Raw genomic sequence first — 15,090 nt, 5'->3', positions numbered from 1 at the left:
GGCGCTTCACTCCCCGGCAACGGAGCCACAAAAGATTTTTGATGACCCACAAGTATAGGGGATCCATCTTAGTCCTTTCGATGAGTAAGAGTGTCGAACCCAACGTGGAGCAGAAGGAAATGATAAGCAGTTTTCAGTAGTATTCTCTGCAGTTTTCAACATGGCCCCCCTCTGGTACTTCTTTTGCCCAATATTTTTTATATATTCTGAAACGTGCTCCCGTGAAATTTCAGGACTTTTAGAGATGTGCCGAATAGGTCTCTAATATATGCTCCTCTTCCAGCCCAGAATTCCAGCTACCGGCATTCTCCCTCTTCATGTAAACCATGTAAAATAAGAGAGAATAGGCATAAGTATTGAGACATACTGTGTAATAACGGCCCATAATGCACTAAAAATCAATATAAAAGCATGATGCAAAATGGACGTATCAGTGTGTAGGTTTAAGCACGCTATTAAAGCAAAACAAGTGGAAAGGTGTGCTAAATGCAACATGCCTAACATTTAACAATAAGCAAACATAGTCATTCAAATTGGTATTGTGCTGGTCTAAGTACACTGGTTATTGTTAAATAAAAATAGAAAGGCGTGTTAACTACAAGATGAAGCATCCAAATGTAGTCATTCATAGTGGTATTGTTGAAACAAGTACTGATGAAATTGAGCTGCACAGTTCATACTTGCACATATAGAACATCATGTTGTGAATAACTGGAATAAACAAGGCATACGACGAACAACCAAATATAGCATTTGAAACTAGACATATGCTAACTATGAACAACCGAAAAATCAAAAAACTTCTAAAGAGGCATATGCTAGCTATAACATGCTTAACAACAAGCAAATATATGCATTCCTACCGGTATGTTTAAAACTGGATTGATGAAATGTACTGTACAATAAATAATTGCACATATAGAGCATCACATTGTGAACAACTGAAATAAACAAGGCATACTGCAAACAACCATATTAGCAATTAAAACTAGACTTGTTCTCACTACACTACAGAAGGGACTCGACAAAACAAATCATGGGTTTCCCCCTGTGAAGAGGCATGGCAAAACAAATCATGGGTTTCCTCACTTGTCACGGATGGGCTCGTTCCCGTGGGAAGAGCACGGGCCCTGGATGCGCTCCATGTTGTCGCAGATGGGCTCCTTCCCCTTGGAAGAGCACAGCTGTAGGGTTCCCTCCTAATGTCGCAGACGGGCGCTTTCCCCTTGGAAGAGCAGATGTGCCTTTCCCATTAGAAGAGCCAGAGAGGGTGCCCTCCTCGTGGTCGCCGTCGATGAGGTCTGACTTGGAAGATGTAGATCCTAAGCCAGTGTCGCAGAACATGTCCTTCAGAAATGACAAAAGGGGCTCGATGGCGATGTAGAATGGCAAATTGTTGACAGCGAGCCCGAGGAGATCAGCGGTGGGGCCATGGATGAGATCGACGGTGATTGAACCCGAGGGGTTGGGGTGGGCCACTTAAACTGTGACATAGCCTGCCTTAGGCCGTCGCTGTCGATGACCTTGATGTCAGAGCCGGCGGACGAGACAAGCCCGCATACTCTAGCCCGCTGCTTGAGTGCTTGCCGCCAGTAATGGTCGTCAGCTTCCTCGGCTACGTCAGGCGAAGAGACCGCTATACACCTCTTTTGGCCCAGTCACTCCTCGAGCTCCACAGGAAGCGTAGTCAGGCTTAGGCTGCGACGCTCTGGAGTGGGGGATGGGGATGGGGATCTATGGGAAAGGGGGCGTTTGGCAGGCGTCATCTAAGAAACTCAGGGCGGCCTGGGTGTGGAGATCGGTGGGTAAGTTGCACGAGCAAACCGGCAGACGTTGACAATGGAGGCCTTGCGGTGGCGGCGGCGGCGGGGACCTTGCTAGGTTTTCGAGCGAGGGAGGGGGTGTGTGTGTCTGCGCACACCCGAGGAGGTTTTGGTGTGTGTGTGTGTGTGTTGTGTGTGTGGAGGGGGGTGTTTGAGGAAATGACGCGGGTACTGAAATTTTACTACGTGGGAGGGAAATGCCAGGCTATTGAAAATTTTGATGATAGTGCATCACACACGGTCCGGAGATAACAACCGTGTGTTATGAAACAGAAAAACCACTAACGCGGGAAGATATTTTCTAGGGATGCAGGCGAGATTGGGAACAAGAAACATGGCACACGGTCCGGAGATAACAACCGTGTGTTATGAAACAAAAAAACCCTCAAGGCGGGTAGACATTTTCTAGGGATGCAGGCGGGATTGGGAACAAGAAACATCGCACACTGATACGCCTCCAACGTATCGATAATTTATGAAGTATTCATGCCAATATATTATCATTCTTGGATGTTTTACAATCCTTTTATAGCAACTTTATATCATTTTTTGGGACTAACCTATTGACCCAGTGCCTAGTGCCAGTTGCTCTTTTTTGCTTGTTTTTTATGTCGCAGAAAATCAATATCAAACGAAGTCCAAACACCGCGAAACTTTTTGTGGATTTTTTATGGGCCAGTAGACTCCCGATGGGCCAAAGCAGCACCTGGGGGGTGCCCCGAGGGGGGCACAACCCACCAGGGCACGCCAGGCCCCCCTGGCGCGCCCAAGTGGGTTGTGCCCACCTCGGTGGCCTCCCATACCCCTTCTTTGCACTATAAATTCCCAAATATTTCGAAACCCCTTTGGGATAACCTAGATCAGAAGTTCCGCCGCTGCAGGGCTCCGTAGCCATAGAAAACCAATCTAGACCCGTTCCGGCACCCTGCCGGAGGGGGGAATCATCTCCAGTGGTCGTCTTCCTCATCTTGGTAGCCACCACGATGGGGAGGGAGTAGTCCACCCTCAGGGATAAGGGTTTGTACCAGTAACTATGTGTTTTATCTCTCTCTCTCATGATCTATATCATGGGCTTTATTAATATAGTCGGATCATATGATGTTTCTCCCCTCTATACTCTTGTTGTGGTGAATTTAATCTTTACCCTTTGAAGTTTTATCATGTTGGATTGAATATTCAGATTTGATAACATATGATATATGTCTTGCGGTATGAATACTTGAGGTGACAATTGGGGTATCTTATTGATTCACTTGATATATGTTATGGCATTCAACTCACCGATTCCCGCGGTGATATTGGGGTAATCTATGCATAGGGGTTGATGCGCGTTTTTATTATCTTTCTCCAACGGAAACTTTGGGGTCTCTTTATAGTTCTTTGTGTGGATTGGGTATTATGAATATGAATATGCTTTGGTGTTATTCTATTACGAACTCTAGGATAGATCAAACGGAAAAAATAGCTTTGCGTTATTTTAGTACGAACTCTTGAATAGATCGAATGGAAAGAATAGCTTTGAGGTAGTTTCGTACCCTACAAACAATTCCTATCTTTTGTTCTCTGCTAATAGGAACTTGGGAGTGATTCTTCGTTACACTTTGAGGGATAATCATATGATCCAACTATGTTAGCATTGTTGGGAGATTGCACTAGTGAAAGTACGGATCCTAGGCCTTGTTTTTAAGCATTGAAACACCATTTTTGTGCCCGTTTACTATTTGCTACCTTCCTGTTTTTATTTATTCACATTATCAAAATATATTTCTACCATCAATATTACACTTTTATCACCAACTCTTCGCTGAACTAGTGCACCTATACAATTTTCCATTGTATTGGGTGTGTTGGGGACACAAGAGATTTCTTGTATTAGGTTGCAGGGTCGTTTGAGGGAGACCATCTTCATCCTACACCTCTCACAGATTGATAAACCTTAGGTCATCCACTTGAGGGAAAATTTCTACTATCCTACAAAACTCTGTGCTTGGAGGCCCAACACGTGTCTACAAGAATAAAGTTGCGTAGTAGACATCAAGCTATTTTCTGACGCCGTTGCCGGGGAAGTGAGTGCATGAAGGTATATCTTTATATCTTGCAATTGAATCTTTTAGTTTCTTGTTTTATCACTAGTTTGGTTTATAAAAAGAAATCTACAAAAATATGGAATTGAGGTTGCATCATATTATTGATCATCTTTATAATATCTTTCTTGAAAATGATGGAAAGGAAAATTGTGCTCAATTGTTAGAAGAAGAATGCTATAAAATGTTTGGCACACAATATTTGAATGATGAGCATCATTGCAATGTTTTTAGTTTGAATTCTTTGAATATCCATGATGCTAATGATATGCAAAGCCATAAGCTTGGGGATGCTATGTTTGATGAATATGATATTTTTAGTCCCCCAAGATTTGGTGTGCAAATTTTTTATAATGATCGCATGCCTCCTGTTTATGATGATTATATTGATGAAAGTAGATTTGGAGAGGTCATGAATTTATTTAGTGATGAATCCACTATTTTGGAAGAGGTTTCAATTGATTGTGACAACAAAGTTGCTATCTATGATGATTATGGTGATGACATATTTGTTATAGAGAATAATTATAAGCATGAAACTTGTCATCATGATTCTTATTTTCAATCCCATGATAGTTATTTTGTTGAGTTTGCTCCCACTACTATACACGAGAATAATTTTGCTTATGTGGAGAGTAATAAAATTTCTATGCTTATTCATCATAAAAAGAATACTCTATGTGATAGCTATTTTGTTGAATTCATTCATGATGCTACTGAAAATTATTATGAGAGAGGAACACATGCTTCTACGTATCTCAATAATATCAAGTTTCCTCTCTATGTGTTGAAAGTTTTGAAGTTGCACTTGTTTTGCCTTCCTATGCTAGTTGATTCTTGCTTCCATGAATTGTCTGCTCACAAAATCCCTATGCATAGGAAGTGGTCTAGGCTTAAATGTACTAGTCATATGTTTCATGATGCTTTTTTTTCATGTTTCAATCCTTATCTTTTATGCGAGCATCATTGAATTCATCATGCCTAGCTAAAAGGCATTAAAGAAAAGCACTTGCTGGGAGACAACCCAACACTTTTACCTACTTTTTTTGTGTGTTCACATGATTAAGCTACTGTAGTAATCATGTTTTATTGCTTTTGTTTCAATAAAGTTCCTAGTAAAGCCTTTAGGATCTTGTTGGGTGATAGTTACTTTGATCTTGCTGAAAACAGTAAATTTTGCGCTCACGAAAATAATTCTAGTTTTTAACATAAGAGTGCATTTGAGTTGATTCTTTTTTCAGAAGATTAATATACAAATTTCCCAGGTTGTGCTTATTTTTTAGAATTTTTGGAGTAGCCTAAGTATGGTTTGAGTATAGATTACTACAGAATGTTCTTTTTTTGATAAATTCTGTTTTCAATGCATAGTTTGCTTGTTTTCTAGTTTCTATGTCTTATATTGCTCAATATAAATTGTGGAAATGATATGTTACAGTAGGAATTGTGTGATAACTATTATGAATCTTGTATTTGACAGTACCAAAAGTGGAATGGTTTGCTCTTTATCATACTAACCTATCTCACAAAGTTCCGTTAAGTTTTGTGTGATTGAAGTTTTCAAGTATTGGGTGAGATATCGATATGAGGAGAATAAGGAGTGACAAGAACCTAAGCTTAGGGATTCCCAAGGCACCCACAAGGAAATATTCAAGGAAGATCCAAGCAACTAAGCTTGGGGATGCCCCGGAAGGCATCCCCTCTTTCGTCTCCAACATTATCGGTAACCTCACTTGGAGCTATGTTTTCATTCGTCACATGATATGTGTTTTTCTTGGATAATCATTTTATTTTATTAGGATTTGCTTTCTGTTATTTATAATAATGTTTTGCATCTGTTATTTCAATAAAAGTGGCAATGATAGCCTTTGCCACGCTTATTTTGCAAGTCTACATGTTGCTGATTGAAAACAGAAATTTTACAGCTGTTGCAAAAATTCCCTAGAAGAGTCAGAATGTGATAAAATGTTTAATATTTTTGCATAATGAGCTCTGATAAATTTTCTACAGTGTGTTAAATTTTCAAAACTTTTGGAGTTACGTAAGTATTGATACTCTTGCGTTCTTTATAGACTATACTGTTTTGGCAGATTGCTATTATGTTTGCATTGTTTGCATATGCTTGCTTGTTCAATGAATCTATTTGAGGATAGGAGTATTAAATATGTAGAGGCACATTTAGTATGCAATTTTGAATAATAATTTTAGTGATTTGCTACAGTATAGAATGATAAGGTTTTTGCATTGGTTTATACTAACTTATCTCACGAGTTCTTGTTGAGTTTTGTGTGGATGAAGCTTTTAAGATTTAGGAAAACCGTGACATGAGAAGAATTAAGGAGACAAAAAAGCTCAAGCATGGGGATGTCCAAGGCAACCCAAGATAATATTCAAGAAGTCTCAAGCATCTAAGCTTGGGGATGCCCCGGTAGGCATCCCACCTTTCTTCTACAATAATTATCGGTTAGTATCGGTTGAACCTAAGTTTTTGCTTCTTCACATGAGTTGTGCTATCCTTGGAATATCATTTTATTTTGTTGATGTTTGAATAAAATACTTAGATCTGAAAGTTTTTAAATAAAAGAGAGTCTTCACTTAGCCACCTAATTACTTAACTACTCGCTTGATCTTCACTTACATCTTTTTGGAGTATCTTGTCATTTACTCTTGTGCTTCACTTATATCCTATGAGTAAATTGTTGAATAAATTGAATGTCATGAAGTTGAAATCATATCATGCCTAGTGGTAGATTCACATTGGGTTTAGAAAATGAAATCTTTTGACGCTTGACAATCACAATATTGGTCATACAAGCAATTCACAAATAATTAGTTTAAGAAAGAGAACTTTCACATATAAATACACTGTAATGGAAATCTTCTATGATTGTGAGCCCCCATCAAAATATTATATGCCAAAAAAATTTGACGTTGGATAAGGAAGACAAGTAATGGTTTATGTTTGTTCATATTCACATAGAAGTTATATTGTCATAGATCCTTCAAAATGTGGTGCTTTCCCCCATCTTTGCTAGCAAAAAAATTCCGCACCAAGTAGAGATACTACTTGTGCATCCAAAAACCCTTAAACCCAAATCTTATTTTCAAGAGTCCACTATATCTACCTATATGCGGTATTATTTTACCGTTCTAAGAAAATTTATATGTGCCATATCTAATATTCAAAATAAATTTCTCTTTTGTGTGCTCGTATCGCTCCCAAGGCGGTGAGGGGTGGATAATATTTTCCATGCTAGATGTGTTATTCTCAATATGAGTGTTTATTCACTTGTCATTGCACGAGAGTAAGGCAAAGGTATTAGGGATGCCCAGTCCTGAAGTGAAAAATGAATTTACTTTATGTTGTCAAATAATAAATTCCTTGGAAAGTGTTGGTATGGAGGGCACCCGTGGATACGGTTAGCCACGGACAGTGAAAGTATGGTGGAAAAAGGAATAAACTTTATTTTCTGTTTGGGAACCACCAATGATATATCTAGCATGGAAAGTGTTAGGAGCTCTAAGTCATTTTCGTTGGTGGGAAAAGTATGCCTCTCAAAATATTTTTTATCTCTCAATTTTCGCTTTGAGCTCTGGCACCTCTACAAATCCCTAATTTCCTTTGCGAAGGGCCTATCTTTTACTTTTCAATATTTACTTTTATGCAAAGAGTCAAAGTATTCCTCTCTATTCCTTTTTATTTTATCTTTTGGTAAGCATCATGTGGTGAGGAAAGATCTAGGCACATATATCCACTTGAATATGGGTAGCATGAGTTATTATTGTTGACATCACCCTTTGAAAGTGCAACTATCCCTGGGTGGTTTTGGTAATTACTAACAACATATAGCTCATTGAACTAATACCATTTCAAGATGACCATTTCAGAAAGTTCAATGATTGGCATGGCATGGATTCGAAATGTGGACCCCTCAAAATGCTAAGGACACACATTGGCTCAAGCTCATGACCCTTCATCTCATTTTAGTGATCCAAGATCACATTGAATCCAGAGGAAAAGCCAATACTATTAAAAGGGGATGAGGTTTTGCTTAATGACCAACTTGCTCAAAATGCTTAGTGATATGCTCCAAAAACCATCAACCACTTTCTCATATCCACTTATGTCCCAAACCAAAAGTCAAACTCGGGCCCATCGAAATGTTCTATCCGGTGCCCCCGAGTTAACTTGACATAGCTACTGCCAGAAACCCTAGTCATTTTAGTCTCACCGATAGGGATCTCAGTCTCACCAAGATGGGATTGCAAACTCTCTGTTTCCCTTCGTAACGTTTGGGTCCAACCGAGATGAGTGATCAGTCCCACTGAGTTCGCAATGCAAACTCTTTGTTTCCCTTTTGTAATGTTTCGGTCTCACCGAAATGAGCGAATCGGTCCCACCGAGTTTGCTTGACCAACTCTCTGGTTAGCTTATTACCAAAATCGGTCCCACCGAGTTTCTATAATCGGTCTCACCGAGATTATGTTATTCCCTAACCCTAATGAAATCGGTCCCACCGAGTTGACATGTCAGTCCCACTGAAAAGCCTAACGTTCACATTTTGAACTGAATCGGTCTGACCGAGTTTTCTGTTTTGGTCCCACCGAGTCTGGTAAATTGTGTGTAATAGTTAGATTTTGTGTGGAGGCTATATATACCCCTTCACACTTCCGTCATTAGCAAGGAGAGCCATCAGAACGTGCCTACACTTCTAGCATTCATTTTCTGAGAGAGAACCACCTACTCATGTGTTGAGACCAAGATATTCCATTCCAACCACATGAATCTTGATCTCTAGCCTTACCCCAAGTTGCTTTCCACTCAAATCATCTTTCCACCAAATCCAAGTTTGTGTGAGAGAGTTGAGTGTTGGGGAGACTATCATTTGAAGCACGAGAGCAAGGAGTTCATCATCAACACACCATCTATTACCTTTTGGAGAGTGGTGTCTCCTAGATTGGTTAGGTGTCACTTGGGAGCCTCCGACAAGATTGTGGAGTTGAACCAAGGAGATTGTATGGGCAAGGAGATCGCCTACTTCGTGAAGATCTACCCTAGTGAGGCAAGTCCTTCGTGGGCGTTGGCCATGGTGGGATAGACAAGGTTGCTTCTTCGTGGACCCTTCGTGGGTGGAGCCCTCCGTGGACTCACGCAACCGTTACCCTTCGTGGGTTGAAGTCTCCTCAAAGTGGATGTACGATAGCACCACCTATCGGAACCATGCCGAAAATCTCCGTGTCTACATTGTGTTTGCTCCCTCCAAACTCCTCCCTTTACATTCATATGCAAATGTTTTATATTCCACTGCTATACTCTTAGACTTGCATGTGTAGGTTGATTGCTTAACTTGTGCTAAGTTGCTAAAATCTGCCATGACTTAAAATTGGGAAAAGGCTAGATTTTTATTTGGTCAAGTATTCTAATCACCCCCTCTAGACATACTTTTGATCCTACAAGTGGTATGAGAGCTTTGGTCTCCATTTTCCTTGATTTCCATAGTTTTGGTGATCATAGCCTTGGTTTCACAACCTAAGAGAGTATGGCGTCTAGCGAGGGAAATTACCACCATAGAGGTACTTAGTTTGATGGTACTAATTTGGCTAGTTGGAAGCATAAGATGAAAATGCATATTCTTGGACATAACCCCTCCATTTGGGCTATTGTGTGTATTGCCTTGCAAGGTGAATTGTTTGATGGGAGAGAACCGAACTGTGAAGCTAGCGTGGAAGAGTTGAAGATGCTGCAATACAGAGCTCAAGCTTGCGATATCCTCTCCAACGGATTGTGCCCCAAAGAATTCAACAAAATCAGCCGTCTTGAGAATGCAAAGGAATTTTTGGACACTTTGATTGATATGCATGAGGGTACTGACTCGGTCAAGGAGCTTCTAAGTCAACTTGACAAGTTCAAAATGAAGGATGGTGAAGGTGACGCCGAAATGTACTCTAGGCTTGCTCTCATCACAAATGGGATTGCCGGCTTAGGAAGTGAAGAGATGACCGATAGATTCATCATCAAGAAGATCCTAAGAGCCTTGGATGGAAAATATGATACCGTGTGCACATTGATCCAAATGATGCCCAACTACAAAGATCTCAAGCCAACGGAAGTCATTGGAAGAATTGTTGCTCATGAGATGTCACTCAAGGATAAGGAAGAGCTTCACAACAAGTCAAGTGGTGCTTACAAAGCCTCATGTGATGCTCCTACATCATCAAGTGAGAAACAAGCATTCAATGAAGAATTGAGCCTAATGGTGAAGAACTTCAACAAGTTCTACAAGAGTAGAAGCAAGGAAAGAAGTTCCAAGTCAAGGTCCTACAATGACAAAAGATCTTTGAGTCGTGAATGACATTGCTACAATTGTGGAAGACCCGGACACTACTCAAATAAGTGTACGCCCCCCTACAAAAGAAGAGAAGATTCACCCAAAAGGAGAAGTTGGAGAGAGGAATCACCAACAAGAGAGAGGAGTAGAGATGATTTTTATGAATGAAGAACATCACGGAGAAGCAAGGATTCGGAAAGGAAGGATAAGTCATCAAGGAGCTACACAAAACGAAGACATCAAGATCATGTTGGTGAATGGGTATCCGACTCCGACTCCGACAATCACTCCGAGAGAAGTTATCACTCCGACTCCGAATATACTCAAGATGAAGGTGTTGCTGGTCTAGCACTTGTGTCAACCAACTCCTATGACATATTTGACTCACCAAATGAAGGAATTGGAAGATGCTTCATGGCCAAAGGCCCAAAGGTATCACACACCGAGTATGTTGATTCAAATAGTGATGAAGATGATTTGCTAGGTGATGATGATTTACTTGTTGACAACTCTAGTGATGAAAACTATGATGAACTTGCTATTAGTCATGCTAATCAAGATAAAATGAATGACGATGATAAGAAGGAGATTGAGCGTCTAACTAAAGAACTAAACACTCTTAAGTTAGCTCATGAAACTACCTTGGAAAATCATCGAGAGATTTTCAAAACTCATGAGAAGTTACGCTTTGAAAAGCTCAACCTTGAGCAAGAGTGAGGGAGTCCTGGATTAGGGGGTGTCCGGATAGCCGGACTATAACCTTTGGTCGGACTGTTGGACTATGAAGATACAAGATTGAAGACTTCGTCCCGTGTCTGGATGGGACTCTACTTGGCATGGAAGGCAAGCTAGGAAATACGGATATGGATATCTCCTCCTTTGTAACCGACCTTGTGTAACCCTAGCCCTCTCCGGTGTTTATATAAACCGGAGGGTTTTAGTCCGTAGGACAACAACTACAACATACAATCATACCATAGGCTAGCTTCTAGGGTTTAGCCTCTCTAATCTCGTGGTAGATCTACTCTTGTACTACCCATATCATCAATATTAATCAAGCAGGACGTAGGGTTTTACCTCCATCAAGAGGGACCGAACCTGGGTAAAACATCGTGTTCCCTGCCTCCTGTTACCATCCGGCCTAGACGCACAGTTCGGGACCCCCTACCCGAGATCTGCCGGTTTTGACACCGATATTGGTGCTTTCATTGAGAGTTCCTCTGTGTCGTCACTTTTAGGCCCGATGGCTCCTCCGATCATCAACAACGATGCAGTCCAGGGTGAGACCTTTCTCCCCGGATAGATCTTCGTGTTTGGCGGCTTTGCACTGCAGGCTAATTCGCTTGGCCATCTGGAGCAGATTGAAAGCTACGCCCCTGGCCATCGGGTCAGATTTGGAAGTTTGAACTACACGGCTGACATCTGCGGAGACTTGATCTTCGACGGATTCGAGCCACAACCGAGTGCGCCGCACTGTCACGATGGGTATGACCTAGCTCTGCCACCAAACAGTGCCCTGGAGGCCGCGCCCGCATCAGCTCTGACCTTTAGCTTGGAGCCATCTGCGTCGATCGAGGACAGGTGGCTAGACACCGCCTCGGGGGCTGCGGTCTCAGCGGCGATCGAGCCGAACACCAGCCTCATCCTTTGCGAAGCCCGCGACTCCAAGGTGCCAGACTCTTTTTCGGACTCCGAACCTTCCGCGCCCCTGCCAATCGAATCCGATTGGGTGCCGATCATGGAATTCACCGACGCAGATATCTTTCAGCCCTCGCCCTTCGGCGACATCCTGAATTCACTAAGGTCTCTCTCTTTGTCAAGAGAGCCCTGGATGGACTATGGCCAACAGGATTGGGATGCGGACAACGAAGAAATTCGACGCCCACCCACCACCCACTTCGTAGCCACTGTCGATGATTTAACCGACAGGCTCGACTTCGACTCCGAAGACATCGACGGTATGGACGATGATGTAGGAGACGAACATGAACCAGCGCCTATAGGGCACTGGAAAGCCACCTCATCATACGATATATACATGGTGGATACACCCAAAGAAGGCAATGGCGACGAGATAACAGAGGATGACCCCTCCAAGAAGCAACCCAAGCGCCGATGTTAGCGGCGCCGCTCTAAGTCCCGCCAAGCAAAAGTGGTGATACCGGCACAGGAGATAATAACACTCCGGATAGTGCCGAAGACAACAATAATCCCCTCCAACAAGATTTAGAGCAGGAGGATGGAGGAGCTAGCCCTCCTGAGAGAGCGGTAGACGGAGAGGAGGAGGATGATAATTACATGCCCCCCTCCGAAGACGAGGCAAGCCTCGGCGGCGACGAATTCGCTGTGCCAGAGGATCCCGTCGAACAAGAGCGCTTCAAGCGCCGGCTTATGGCCACGGCAAATAGCCTGAAGAAAAAGCAGCAGCAGCTTCAAGCTGATCAAGATCTGCTAGCTGACAGATGGACCGAAGTCCTCGCTGCCGAGGAATATAAACTCGGGCACCCCTCCAAGAGTTACCCAAAGTGCAGGTTGCTACCCCAACTGGAGGAAGAAGCGTATGATGCGGCTGATCAGCCACCTCATGGCCGTGATAGAGAGGCATTCCAGCCAAAAGCTCAGCCCGCACCCCAACGCCATTCAAATAAAAAAGCATGGGGAAACACGCCAGACCTGCGAGACGTATTTGAGGATAAAGCAAAACATGCAAGATCGATCTACGGATCATGAGGGCGCGCCACTATGCGAGACGATAAACGTCACGCTGGATACAGTAAAAGTAAATCCGGCCGGGCCGAACACAGCGGGCAAGACCCATTTGAGCTGCGTCGCGATATAGCCCAATACAGAGGCGCCGCACACCCTTTATGCTTCACAGACGAAGTAATGGATCATCAAATCCCAGAAGGTTTCAAACCTGTAGATATTGAATCATACGACGGCACTACAGATCCTACGTTATGGATCGAGGATTTCCTCCTCCACATCCACATGGCCCGCGGTGATGACTTACACGCCATCAAATACCTCCCACTAAAGCTCAAAGGACCAGCGTGGCATTGGCTTAACAGCTTGCCAACAGATTCCATTAGCTGTTGGGAAGATCTGGAAGCCGCATTCCTCGACAACTTTCAGGGCACTTATGTGCGACCGCCAGATGCCGATGACTTGAGCCACATAATTCAGCAGCCAGAAGAGTCGACCAGACAATTCTGGACTCGGTTCCTTACAAAGAAAAATCAAATCGTCGACTGTCCGGACGCAGAGGCCTTAGCGGCTTTCAAACACAACATCCGGGACGAGTCGCTAGCCCGGCACCTTGGTCAGGAAAGCCGAAATCTATGGAAGCCCTCACGACGCTCAAGACTCGCTTTTGCGCGGGACAAGACAGCTGGCTGGCTGGCAGTAATAACATATCAAAGAACCATGGTACCTCGGATACCAAGGATGGCAATAGCAGGTCACATCGCAACAAACATAAGCGCCGCATCAATAGCGATAATACTGAGGATACGGCAGTCAACGCCGGATTCAAAGGCTCTAAACCCGGTCAGCGGAAAAAGCCATTTAAACAAAGTACGCCGGGCCCGTCCAGTTTGGACCGCATACTCGATCGCTCGTGTCAAATACATGGCACCCCCGACAAGCCAGCCAACCACACCAATAGGGATTGTTGGGTATTCAAGCAGGCCGGCAAGTTAATTGCCGAAAACAAAGATAAAGGGCCACATAGAGATGACGAGGAGGAGACCCAGCAGCCGAACACCGGAGGACAGAAGAGGTTCCCCCCACAAGTGCGGACGGTGAACATGATATATGCAACGCACATCCCCAAACGGGAACGGAAGCGTGCGCTCAGGGACGTATATGCGCTGGAGCCAGTCGCCCCAAAGTTCAACCCATGGTCCTCCTATCCAATCACATTCGATCATAGGGACCACCCACCTAGTATCCGTCATGGCGGATTTGCCGCACTGGTCCTAGACCCAATCATTGACGGATTTCACCTCAGTCGAGTCCTCATGGATGGCGGCAGCAGCCTGAACCTACTTTATGAGGACACAGCGCACAAAATGGGCATAGACCCCTCAAGGATAAAACCCACAAAAACGACCTTTAAAGGCATCATTCCAGGTGTAGAGGCCCATTGCATAGGCTCAATTACACTGGAAGTGGTCTTCGGATCCCCGGATAACTTCCGAAGCGAAGAGTTAATCTTCGATATAGTCCCGTTCCGCAGTGGTTATCATGCACTGCTCGGGCGAACCGCATTTTCTAGATTCAATGCAGTACCGCATTACGCATACCTCAAGCTCAAGATGCCAGGACCTCGCGGAGTTATTACCGTCAATGGAAACATAGAGCGCTCTCTCCGAACAGTGGAGCACACCGCGGCTCTCGCAGCAGAAGCACAAAGCAGCCTCTCAAGGCAATCAACCAGTTCGGTGTTTCAAAACCCGGACACCGTCAAGCGTGCTCGGAGCAATCGGCAAACAGACCGTCTGGCACGATCTGAGCTCGCGTAACAATGCGGCCCCCACCCCAGTCCCAGCCAAACGGCGAAATCCGTGCCACGCGTACATAATTACGAATTGAAAATACCATGGGTGCAGGTGGGGAAGGGGGGCACAACTGCGGCACGCCCCAGGACGCGGCTTAAACCGCACTAGGGGCTCCCCGCTTTGTTATTTTTTTCTTTTTCAGGACTTTAATCTCTGGAAACCCTGTCCGGCAGCACTATTGCCGAGCACATGATGCAGCGACCAAGGAGGCAGAAAGCTACGTCACACCACGGAATTCCCAGGTGGATTACAGTAATGAGTGAAATATTTGATTTAGTACTATTCCTCAGCCTGC

The sequence above is a fragment of the Triticum urartu genome, chromosome 7A (genome assembly GCF_056163025.1).
Source record: "Triticum urartu cultivar PI428250 chromosome 7A, HENAU_Tu73, whole genome shotgun sequence".
Taxonomy (NCBI): Eukaryota; Viridiplantae; Streptophyta; class Magnoliopsida; order Poales; family Poaceae; genus Triticum; species Triticum urartu.
Note: the sequence above shows the minus strand (reverse complement) of the source record.